Source organism: Nuphar pumila, chromosome 8 (genome assembly GCF_984573655.1).
Source record: "Nuphar pumila chromosome 8, dmNupPumi1.hap1.1, whole genome shotgun sequence".
NCBI lineage: Eukaryota > Viridiplantae > Streptophyta > Magnoliopsida > Nymphaeales > Nymphaeaceae > Nuphar > Nuphar pumila.
The window spans coordinates 18,296,402-18,309,922 of record NC_143256.1 but is presented as its reverse complement, the minus strand read 5'-3'; the positions used below and the strand labels follow the sequence as shown (position 1 = coordinate 18,309,922).

The 13,521-nt window shown below is 39.8% G+C and overlaps 1 pseudogene; it reads right to left on the bottom strand.

Moving 5' to 3' along the window:
* Positions 1-2,618: 2,618 nt before the first annotated feature.
* On the bottom strand, positions 2,619-13,299 carry LOC149829705 (actin-interacting protein 1-2 pseudogene; annotated as a pseudogene).
* Positions 13,300-13,521: the final 222 nt, after the last annotated feature.

Below are 13,521 nucleotides of genomic sequence, written 5' to 3'. Positions count from 1 at the left end.
TAAATGCTAATGCGATAATGATTTGTACTAACGAAGACAAATTCTTGCAGCGATGATTACTTAAGAATGCTAAACATTTCAACAATTTATACTAATGAATGATAAATGCTGAAACGATTATAAACGATTTTAAACCATTTACCTCATTTAATTGCAGACCATCTAAAATGAACTTAGCATTATCCTCCTTGACATGTATTGTAGCCTATCGGTCGATCTTGGAAAAACCATAAATCGCAGGGCCACACTGAGGACAAAAGGCGACAATATGCTCTCATGCTCAGGCCTACAAAAATAATATATTAGTAAGACTATAACCTTCAACGACATTAGTCTATAACTACCAAATATGTAATAAATAATTACCTTAACAAATGGCTAAAACCCTTCGACGGTTTTTGTACCCTTACTCACACGGTAAAGTTGACTGCATAAGAATGCAAGAATAGTAGCACCCCATGCATAGTTGTCTACTTCATCGAAGTCTTTCAAGAACTGCAGCCACATGTAACTTAACCTCGAACCAGACAAATCCGAAAATAGAGTAAGTCCAAAAAAATAAAGAAGGAAGCTGCGCAACTCTTGGTCAGCTCTTTCAGATGCACATGTAGCAGACCGGCCTTCCCATTTATTACGAAAAGAAGAAACTTTCATTAATGTGAAATTGCTTTCACCAAAAATACATTGACCCCAATCCTCCATCGACATTCCTAGAAGGGTCGTGCACTTGTCCCTTGCATTATAGTTTGAATCTCATGCTAGGACAACAATTCTATGGCACTTAAGACCCGTAATTTGTGGCACATCTTCTAGGGTCAAGGTGATCTCAAAAGAATCAAACTGAAATGTGTTCATCTTATGATTTCACTTATTGACCGGGTGGGTCATAGTGTTCCAACACGAGAAAGCCACTGAAGTGCATATTTCATAATTGATCATTCTGATATTCACTCAGATGTCCATATTACGACAGAACTGCAGGCCACTGACACCGCCCTTTGAGCTTTTCACCTGGCGCTCTACTTATCTTCTGACCTCTGTGTAGCACAAAATAACATATTATTTGTATCAAATCAAAATTACTCTCATTTGTACTTTTACATGTCGCTATACACAGTAATTCCTATATATAATAATCGTTGCACACTCGCTATCACTGTAATCATATACACAATAATCAATATCAAAGTAATCGCTATACGTACTAATTGCTATACATAGGTCACAATAATCACTATACATAGTAATCACTATCACAGTAATCACTGTACATAATAATACCTATCAAAATAAATCATTACGTAATCGCTATATGTTACATATAAACAGATTCAGATATCCTTCAAATTTGGATATTTATCAGATTTGATTGCAAAATCAGAATCGAATTATACTCGAATAGTTTTAGCTTATCAAATGCAACTGAACAATCAAATTTGGTCGGATATAGGATCAAAAATATGATTCACTGAGTGGCAGTTGTGCCAGAGAATGATGTTAAGGCACTTTATGCATTTGAGAAAGGAGGTGAGACGGCCTTTGTATTTGCATTGAAAACTGGATTTAGCAACTACCACCTCATAAAATGGTAGATGCCAAATCCAGAAATGGACTGCTGCCACTTTGTCAAATGCATAAACTCCCTCCAACTACCAGTTCCCATATGGAGACTTATTTCACATTCTTAAGATCGAAATATCATCAAGAGGGCATTTATTGCATCCCCACCCAAGGGAAGCCACTTCTTGAAGGGACGCATGAGAAAAAGTCCTTTCCCATGGGGGGAAGGTGTGAACCAGTGTTGTCGATATTGGCCTGAATGTCGATGCACCAGAAAATACTGACCTGAATTGGCTATTTTTTAATAAAATGTAAAAAATAGATTAAAATTAATTTTTTATATTATTTTAATGGCTTTAACATGTGTCACGTTCTGATTGACACAATATTTTTTAATTATTTTTTGGCCAATTCAGAATAATTCACTTGAGAATGGATATTGGAGGATTCACCTGAATCATTGGGCCAAACGATACAAGTCCGATTCCGATACAGACAACAGTGGTGTGAACCCATTTTGACAGGAAAGATGCTTGTTTGCCTTTATTATGTAAACACCACCACATGTTTTCCATGGAGATGTTTGTTTCACCTCCCTTAGTAAAAGTTCTCTTTCCTACGAAAGAGTGTCTCTTTAATCCCCTCCCGAAAAGAAAGCAATATCCATGCTTGAACAAAGAAGAGAGTGCGAATAGGCCAAGGGATTAAGCATTCTATTATTTCATCACAATTCCAGCAATGAACATTGCATACACAAATATGATCATGGAAAATATTTAGGTGTATGCATGGCTGATCAGACCGACAAAAGGAGAAGGAAAAAAAAAAACACCCAATATAACCCAAAAAAGGCGAAAAACTCACATCAGCAAAATCATATCAAAACACGAGCCATTCTGCTATGTTCTTCTAGTCTTCAATCAAAGACAAACTGGAAAGGGTTTTCCTACAAACAAAACAGAGAATTCTTTTGACGAAGACTGCACAGAGCAAGAAATGTAAGGCCACACAACTTGCTTCCAAAACCAAATCAACCATCAATTGCAGTTACGATCCCGTTACTGCTGCACTAATCTCCACACACGAATGCATGCATCTTCACCAGAGCTTACAACAGTGCAATCATCATTGAAAACTAATCCATAAACACCTCCCAAGTGAGCACCCTTTATGGTTATATGACTTGAAGCTGGCTTATCAACTTCATATATAATTATGCTTGTGTCTAGAGATCCCGTAGCAACCATTGTGCTATCAGGAGACCAAGCCACACAATTTATACAGGCAAACCTAGCTTGGGTAATTGATTTGTAGTACCAGTTGGAGTCACACTATCTCAACCGGGCCATATTCAGGCAAACCTAGCTTGACTAATAAAAAAAAATTAACTCAATCCTAGTGAGGATTAATCTATTATGAGAGATCATCCCATGTGATTAATGAGTTGGGACATCAACCTGTTGTAGTTGGAATATTCATTTTCTCTTTTTTATTTCATTGAGTCAAATTGAAATGACAAAAATTGACACAGAATTAGAGCAGCCATGACGAAGTGATCTATTAATCTCATCTTCATGCTTTTTCCTCTAATCTTCTAACCTCTTTCTTCTCTATGGATTTAATATTTTTCAGAAGATTTCTTTGTTTTGAATGTTAAATTTTAAAACACTTACTGGAATCATAGGCATATCTGACTGTTAGCTTTGAACAAATCTGGAATCTAACTTGTTTTTTGGTCCCATAGGCTTGGGTGAAGGGGATAAATGGATTGGTACGTGGAAATGGTAGCTCTATCTCAGCTGGTGGTGTGGTTGGCTGGAACCAAATAATCAAATCTTCAAGGGAGTACGACCTTGCAAAGGGGGGTGATTGAATTGGTAATTAAGTTTATGGTTCAAATCAAGCTTGCAAAGGGGTCAAGCTGAGGTTCTAGACTGACTTATGGTCCAGGGATGTAACTCTTGCTGAAAGATATCCACCGTTTTTTCACATAAACAGAGATAACAGCATACTTGTAAGTGAATGTTGGAAAGGAAGAGCTAGTTAGTTCACTGAATTCAGAAGGAATTTCAAGGAGCAAGAGGTAGAAGATTGGTTTTGGTTATGGCTATTGGATTTTTAGGCCCATGGAAAATTTCCGACAGCGAGAATTCCTTATATGGAAATGTGACGGATGTGTTATGTTCTCTATAGCTTCATTTAGCCATGCTTTTGGCTGTAAAGATGTAGACCACTTTCCAAATGACACCGTCCAGGGTTTCCATCCCTCTCCTACAGCCAAGATATTTGTGTGGCTCTTAGCACTTGATAAGGTTAATAACCAGTGCAAATTGAAAGACAAAAGTTTCCAGCTTGCAAGTACTTGCTACTTCTGTTTCGATGAGAACGAAACAATTGAGCATTTGTTTTGGTTTTATCCAGCATTTCAGTGGTTGTTCAAACAAGCTTTGGATTGTGCCAATAAAATGGCCAGATGGGGATTTAGCTTGGATTGGTCGGAATAGGACTGGTGGTTAAGAATCTTAATTTGATCTATTCTGTAAGCTTGTTGAAAGATTTCTTATCCCCTGGCTTAAATTATTTCTCTTAGACAAAAAAAAAGGATTTACATGGTTTGCAAAGTGTTATAATGTGCATCTCCCTCGCATACTGTTTGTAGACTCTGTACATACACCAATTCTTGTTTTCTTTTTGTTATGTGTGTGTGCTTGTGTTCAAGGATTGATACACACACACACACACACACACACACACACACACACACACACACATATATATATATATATATATATATATATATATATATAGAGAGAGAGAGAGAGAGAGAGAGAGAGATGGTACCTCTCGAGTGACATGGTCCCATACAACAGCTTCTCGATTGAGATCACCAGAAATAAACATAGAGGCATCTGGGGAGAAACGAATGGCGTTAATAGCACCACGATGCTTCTCAAGGACTGACTCTTCAGTGAGAGTGTCCCCATTGACAGAATAGACGTGGAGTTTCCCATCTTGGCCACCAACAATGGCCTCACTTCCATCAGGTGAAATTGCAGATGCCGTCACAGCAAACCCAAGATTCAGAGTTGACAACACTTTGGATCCACGAAGCATGATTACTTCAGAATCAGTTGAAAGCAATGCCAGCTCGGGCTTATCAAGTGCAATATTTAAGTCCTTTGGTTGTGCACCAATATCAATTTGTTCTTCATCACCACACTGATTAGCATGCAGCGGAATTCTCCTTACCTGTAAAATTTTGGGAAAAGGATCATCTCTTGTAGCAAAAGCAAGTTGAACATATTGTACATAGCTACAGTTGTTGTACAGTCAGCAAAATATAAGCCCCACAGCAGGATATCATCAATTGGAATTTGGCAGGTAGATTAAGAAATTGTTCCTTATTAAAGGAATATGCTATTCATCAGACTTGGTGAGCAATACTACCGTGTATTGAACTTTTATAATTGGCTGGAAAGCTTTCCAGACAAGAATATATGGACTATCTCTGATATTTACTATCCAAACATCAAAGAAGAGGACCAAATATTTGGAGAACACCTGATAAAATCATCAAATTGGACTAGGACAATATAACTTAAAAACGAGGAGAAAATCTCCAACCGAATAGCCTTTGGAAATCTTTCACATATTATTGCCATTAGACATACTAGCGAGCACAGACATGCTCCCAGTCTATGTCATAGGGACTCACCAAAGAGGCCTCTGCACCCACGTCGACGCGACGCGGGTGTGGCACCCAATTCGGTCAACCCGCACCCAAGGTTATCATTGTCCAAAATGGACTTGGTTAACTTTGTCCATTAAAAAAAGGGACAGGGCTCGATAATGGGTAACGGTACCTCGAGCACCCCCCTCCCCCCCCCCAATTAAAAAAAAAAGGGGTACCTCGAGAAGGGGTAAAGAGGGATGGGGCTTGAGAATGGGGTACCACGAGAAAGGGTAAAGGGGTGGTGTTAAAATATATATATATATATATATATATATATATATATATATATATATACCCTCCCGCACCCCCACACCCAAGTTCTTTTAAAGTGCAGCATCGCCGCCCCCGCATCTGCACCCGTACCTATGTGACATAGCTCCCAGTTTATCCAATACATATATGCACATGTATGAATACAAATTGTAGTTAGTTGCCTGTTTATAGAGAGCGTGAGAGAGGTTGACTATACCATGCACGTGCGAAAATCAAATTCCACTTGTACAACTTACATAATGAATAACAAATAGTGTCAACTGTCACATACAAATCAATTCCTTATGCTGTGAACATTGGATCAAGAGAATTTCTGCTCATGACATTTTATATGTCAAAATTACAACTGGCACGGTAACAATGTCAGAACCAAACAATATCCATAGTGCTATGATTAGGCCAATGAAGCACTGCTCGTCATATTATATCATTACATGGCAAGGTGTACCTTTCAAAAGGTATATGTGTAATTAGGTTAACCTAAAGTTAGACATAACATACAAGAGAGTTGACTGCGACATCACCCACCATATGAGGCACTTTACAGCCCTGTGGTACCTCCTGTTATCTCTTCTCTATTCTTCGTCTTCACCACATGAACATAAAGTTGAATTACTTGCTTAAAAGATGTAGTACTGCTCATTTCAAGCATGGGCGTGAACAAATCTCAATTCATTTTTTATTTCTTCTCAAGGAGTATTGAAAATGATATTACTTGCATATTTTGGTCAAACTATTTCAATGGAATATTATATAGAATTTCAAAGGCTATTTAAGTTTCTAATTCAAGAATTTGACATCAAGAAATTGGTCTCATTTACGTACCTCTTAGAGATTGAAGTTACAAGAACAACAAAGAGTATATTTATCTTTTAGAGAGAATATGTTGGAAGATACTGTTATTAGTCAGTTTGGAGCCTTGTGAATTAACTAACATATGTGTTATCCGATTAGCCTGATTAATCAATTCATGCACAATGAAATGATACTGAGATGGGCCATGAATATTCAAAAAATTGAAGGCTACTCATCAAAAAGGAATCTTCTATGCCAATTCCTTTGAAGTACAAAATAGATGACCTGCATGTATGTGCATAAAAGAACCGCCTCTGGTTTTATTTTCTTTGAGAGTGAATTCCGTACCATTGAATAGAAAAGAGACAAATGATCATAAGCTTAAATGTTGAAGCCACATTATAAAGCCATGTCTTTTGGGCCATTTGAAAAGAATTCATGTAAAAGCAATATTACAAAAGGCAGAGATTCAGGTGAAACTTCTAGGAAGCTTTATGGTGATAAATAATATCTATGAAAAGAAGCAACCATATATTGGTGACCTGCCACTTTAATAAGAAAGAGTTGCATTCAAGATGTTTAGCACTTCAAAATTTCTGAACAGAATTGCAAATTCTCCAAGAGAGTTCAAGGCTTGACTTCATAAATCAATTCGATAGATATCTTTGCAACACCTCAAGATGGAGCATTGTTGCCTATCTCAATTAGGGGTGGCAATCGGGTCGGGTTGGCAGGTCGACCCGGCGGGTTGGCTGGTCAGCATACCTCAACCCGACCCGTTTATTAAACGGGTCGGCTGTGGCAAACACGAACCCGACCCGTTTATTAAACGGGTAACCCGACACGACCCGCCAACCCGTTTATAAACGGGTTGGGTCGGGTAAACGGATTGGCAGGTTAGCAGGTTGACCCGCCCGCCTAACCCGTTTATTAAACGGGTCAGCTGGGTTGGCATACCCCTAACACGAACCCGACCCGTTTAATAAACGGGTTAGGCGTGAAAAGATACTGTCATTTAGTATAAAGTCTGGATCTCAGGATCCAGACCCAATTCCTTTCATTTTAAACACATGCTCATTAATGTTTCATTAATGACATGCTATAATTTTATCATAACATGTAATGGGTATTTTCGTACCCTAGCTATTGTATCTGTGTGTATTTAATCAAAGAAGCAAAAATGAATACCCTGATTAGGGATTTTTGCTGCAGCCTCGTTCTCTCTCCCCATGCTGTGTTGTTGCTTGTAGATGAAGAAAGGAACCCATGATTTCTATCATGGTATCAGAGCAGCAGGTTCAATATTGAAGATCGGTTCCTTCTATGACTGATTTGTCTCCTTCTAAGGTACCTGTTTTCTCATTTTTCCTATCGATTTCTCTTGTATTTAAATCTGCAGTCTGGACTGAAATCTCTTCTTCGTACTCTCCTCTTTCTTTTTGCTCTTTTGAAATACATCATTAATCTGCTTATTGTCTTCTTCAAGTACCTCCTTTTGATTCCCCTTTTTTATTTAAGCCAACGTGTTTCTCTTATTTCCAAAATCCAAAACTGAAATTTGGTCACGTTGGCATATTTCCTCCTTCTTTCATTCCCTGTTGTTCTTCTGTCATATCTACTACTTCTTTCACATTGCTGCACGTGATCTTACCCATCCATAAGCAAAATAATCAAGCAAGATCAATTTTTTTGATCTATGTGTGATTACAAGAGTTGAAAAGGATCACTCCAAACTCATTTGCATATTGACGTCAGATCAGATTGTGATCTGCACGCCCAGATCTATCTTGATTGAAATAATTTCATCTTCGAATTCATTTTCATCTCTGTTTTGCCTGTTTTCTGTTCCTGTTCCTCTAGAATTCATACCACAAGAAGAAAAGAATGGTGAGAAAGATCTTTCTATTACCTATGTTAGAAATCCTGAGTATGTATCCTGGATGAAGTGAGATCAGGCGTTGGTTGCCTATATCACTTCTACATTGTCACAAGAAGTGCTTGTGGCAATTCCAGATGACTGCTCTGTTAAAATGTAAAATTGTGCAAATGTTTCATATTTACTGACAAAAATGATAAACTTTCTCCTCGTGTGATTCCCTGTGCCTTTTTAGGATATGCTGAAAACCAGAAAGGTTATAGATGTTTTGACTTCAAAAATAATAAACTATATGTGTCTAGAAATGTTTCCTTTCTTGAAAAGGAGAGCTTCTTTGATTTTAGAAAATTAAAAGACGTCACTGAGTACTCCTTTTTGCTAGATCTAATATCAACATCTGATGAATATGACCTTGATTGTAACTTTGATGATGATCAAAGAATTATTGATCTTAATGTTGAAAATGAAGAAGTTCATAGAGATACTAGTATTCAACATTCCAGGCGACAAAAGTCTAATCCTCCATGTGCACTTGAAAAATATTCTAACATTCCAACTAGACAATCATCCCGAATCTCGAGGCCTCCAGGAAAGTTTATATCAGTGGCGGAGCCAGGGGTGGGCATGGGTGGGCGGCCGCCCACCCTAAAATTTGAAATCGAGTCGACTCATGACTCGGAAAACCGAGTCGAATCGGGACTCGTGAAACCGAGTCGACCGAGACCCGGGCTCTCGATGAGTCTAGAGCCTGCCAAAAGAGGCGAGGGGTAAAACCCTAGCCAGTTTTCTAAAGCTCTGCCCCTCCGTTCCAGCGTTCCCCTTCAGTCACAGGCAAGACGGCAACCCCATTCGCCGGCAACCCTTGTGCTCTGCAGTGCCGCCGGCCTCCCTTCGGTGAACCCGCGGTGGCGGTGCCCCCCTCCGAGCTTCTCCCTCTCGGCTGCAATCTCCGGCGACGCGAGGCACCGGTGTCGCAGTCAGTCGGACCTTTGCCAATCTCTGGCAACCATCGCTAGCAGTTTGAAGAAAACCCTCTTATCTCCTAAATTTGAGGGTGGGTTTTGTTCATGTTCAGTGGCTCTAGTGATACAGTATCCAGTTATCCATTCTACAGGAGCAATACAGGCCAATCCTTCAATTTGGTTCTTGATCCTTTCTTTTTGGGGCACAACTGAACGTGGGTCTAGTTTCTTTCCTCCTTTTTGGGCGCAACCTCATTGGAAGAGTCAATCTTGCTATCCTTTCTTGGTCATCGTGCGTGCATAGGACTCTCCTTTTGTGCCTGCTGCTAAAACAAGGTATGGATGTCTATCAATGTAACGAAGGCAACGGATAACGTATCTTTATCTACCAGATAGTTGGTGAGTGAATTGCTTGTTCTCGATTGTCTAGGATTCTTGTAGTGAGTAACTGTGGCCATTGACAGATTTTAATAATTGGGCGTCTGTATTTTTTGTCTAACAGGCATTTTTATACTCTTTTTGCTTGAATTCTGCATATGGTGCATGTTGGTCATCATCGGTGTCATAAAAAATGTATTCATTTTTTAGCTTAAAGCTTTTTCGGGGTTCTACGGCCAATCTTGGTGGTCAGAGGCGGAGCTGGGGGGGGCGGGGGCAGGAATGGGCTGTAGCCCAGTCCTGCCTCTCGAAACAGTTAATTTTTTTTTTTTTTAAAAGCCCAGTCCTAGCCCAGCTCAGCCCTGACTGCAGCAAATAGTTTGATTTGTCCATATAAAATAGATTTTTATTAATAATTGTAGCCATTTTTTATTTTATCTCAATTTTTGTTTTCGGGGGCGCTGCCCCCGAGCCCCCGACTATCACGCCATTTTTTTTTTTGCTACACCCCTGTTTGCCCATCCCCCACGTCAATCCTAGCTACGCCACTGGTTTGTATCATACGAGTCTTTCTCACCCACATATAGGGTAGTTATTGCATTAATTCACTCATATGAAGAACCATCCACATATTTTCAAGCAAAAACTGATATCAAATGGATAGAAGCCATGAAAACTGAATTAGATGCACTTGAAAAGGCTTCTACATGGAATATTCAAGATCTTCTTTCAGGGAAGAAAACTATAGGATGTCGATGGGTTTATAAAATTAAAACCAAGAGTGATGGTACTCTTGAAAGATATAAAGCCCGTTTAGTAGCCAAAGGTTATGCCCAAGAATATGGGATTGATTATGAAGAAACCTTTGCTCCGATGGCTCGTATGACTACTGTCCGAACCTTAATTGCCTTAGCTTCTATCAAAAAATGGTCTATTTTTCAAATGGATGTCAAAAATGTTTTTTTAAATGGAAAGCTAGTTGAAGAAGTATACATGGAACCCCCTTCTGGTCTAAGTATTCCTAAGGGTAAAGTCCTTCGCTTAGAAAAAACTCTTTACGGACTTAAACAAGCACCAAAAGCTTGGTATGATAGGTTTAGTCGTGTTATGATTGATATTGGTTTTCAATTCTGTTTAACTGACACTGCTTTGTTTATTAAGAATTCTGATGCAGGGATCATTGTGCTTCTTCTCTATGTGGATGATATGATCATCACCGGAAGCGATAAACAGGGAGTTGAAACAATCAAAACACTTCTTAAATCTCATTTTGAAATGACTGATTTGGGCTTGTTGAGATACTTTTTAGGCATTGAAGTTGCTTATTCTCCTAGAGGATATTTATTATCTCAGACTAAATTTGCTTTTGATATTGTTTTCAGGTCTGGTATTACTGATGATAAGAAAGTTGACACTCCAGAAGTTGTTAATGTTAAAATGAAGATTGATGAGGGAGAACTTCTTGCAGACCCTACTCCTTATAGACAGCTTGTCGGGGCACTTTCCTATCTATCCATTACCAGACCAGATATAGCACATGCTGTTCATACAGCAAGTCAATTTCAACATGCTCCTACTTCTGTTCATATGGGAGCAGTCATGCGTATTATCATATATATCAAGTCCTCTCTTTCACAAGGACTTTTCTTATCTTCCTCCTCTTCTCTTGATTTAATTGCATATACTGATGCTGATTGGGGAGGTGATCCCAATAACAGACACTCAACCACTGGCTTTTGTGTCTTTTTAGGGGAATCATTGATCTCGTGGAGGTGTAAAAAGCAGCAGAAGGTATCTCTCTCATCCACCGAAGCTGAATACAGAGCCATGGCAACCATGACCATGGAAGTAGTTTGGCTCCGACGACTGCTTGCTGACATGGGAGCTGAAGCAACAAAGGCTTCACAAATGTGTTGTGACAACAAAAGTGCGATCTACATTGCCAGTAACAGAACATTCCACGAACGCACCAAACACATCGAAATGGATTGTCACTACGTCAGAGAGGAATATCTACACGGGATAATTGATCTGCCATATGTCACTTCAGAATATCAGTTAGCAGACTTCTTTACAAAGCCTCCCGCTGATTGTAGAGAGTGCAACGATGGACCCAAGAAATTGACAGGAAGTCGGATATTGGGCAGTTGAAGATCCTTGCAGCAGCCGATTGGAGAAGAAGGTCAGCATTGAGTAAGACCAGAGCGCACTTACTCTCGTTCAGGCGAAGGTCTGAAATTGCAGCAAAGACTTTAATAATGAAGTACAACCTAGACATTTGATTAACATTCGCATGTCCAAATATTAAAGTATCGTCTGCATATTGAATTGTGTGACCAACAAAACCATGAATGCCCAAGGATTCCAAGAAGCCTGTTTCTTCTGCCCTTTTCATGAGAATAGGTAAACCATCTACCGCGATATTAAAAATGATAGGTGCTAGAGGACAACCCTGTCGTACACCTCTAGCCAACTTGAATTCTTCCCCTCTCATTCCATTGATGCAAACTGATGATACGGATTTTGTGACCAACTCCTTAACCCATGCTATAAATCGGCTGCCAAGCCCCATATTTGTTAGAGATTCAATCAAAAAATCCCATGCCATTCTGTCATAAGTCTTGTGAAAATCCAATTTTAGCATGAAGTGCGGTGATCCAGTCGACTGTAAAGAGTGAAGAAGCTCAGTTGCACAAATAAAGGATCCTTGCAAACTTCGATCTGGAATAAAAGCACCCTGGTTCGAACAAAACAAGTTGATCAATGACAGCGCGCAACCGATTAGCCAACACCTTAGATATAATGCGATACAGAGCACCCATCACCGAAATCGGCCTAAAGTTGGATATGTCTGATGCCCCTTGCCTCTTAGAAATCAAAGAGATGACTGCCACATGATATGGTTTAGACAGCCTCGCATTACGATAGAATTCATCGAACAAGTGGAGCAGGTCAGTTTTTACAGTTGACCAAAATGCTTTAAAGAAGTCAATGTGAAAACCATTAAGGCCTGGTGCCTTCCATCCCGATAGTTCGCTAATAGCATTCGAAATCTCCACTTCAGTGAATCTAACCTGCAAAGAAACAAATTGGTTTGCCGCCAACTGCTTAGAGCCCATATCGCCGATGACCCCCCTGACGCCTAAGTCGGCCGAATACAACCTGGAGAAATAAGAAGTAATAGCTGGCAGGCAATTATGCGGACCAAACTGGCATCCATCGATCTCGATCGAGAGTATACAGTTCTTACTGTATTTATTTGATGCGTTCATATGAAAAAATTGTGTATTATCATCGCTATTAGCCAACCATGCAACTCTAGCCCTCAACTTCCATCTAAGCTCATCTCGTGCTCTCCATTCTGCAACGAGAGTAGAGAGTACGACGATACGCTCCTGCAATTGAAGCACTTGACCCTTCGGTACACCAACAAGATCGACCTGACGTTGGGCCAAATCGGAGAGCTCAGCTTCCCACTGGCCGATGAACCTAAACTTGTTCAGGTTATTAAAACTTAGCCATTCCTTAATACGTTTCCGAAGACGAAGAAGCTTAACATGGATGCGGATGGCCACCCAAGATCCCGTAGCAGGTTGAGCCCACGATTGACCTACCAACTGCTGAAAGTCTGGCACCCGAAGCCACCATTCCTCAAAGAAGAACCTACGACATGCCTTGAAGCCTGCACCCCACGAAACAGTCATTTGTCCATGATCGGACATGGTCCGTGGCAACAGACAAGCAGTGACATCCGGAACTGCGTGAAATAGTTCTGGGGAGAGAAAAACGCGATCAAGTATCCGCAAGCAAGGGCGAGACCTCATATTTGACCACGAGAATTGCTCCCCTACAAGAGAGAGAGAGAGAGAGATCTAAAATGGTTTACAATTTAAGTACTTGATTGCCAAATTATTCGAGATCTAAAATGGTTTACAATTTAAGTA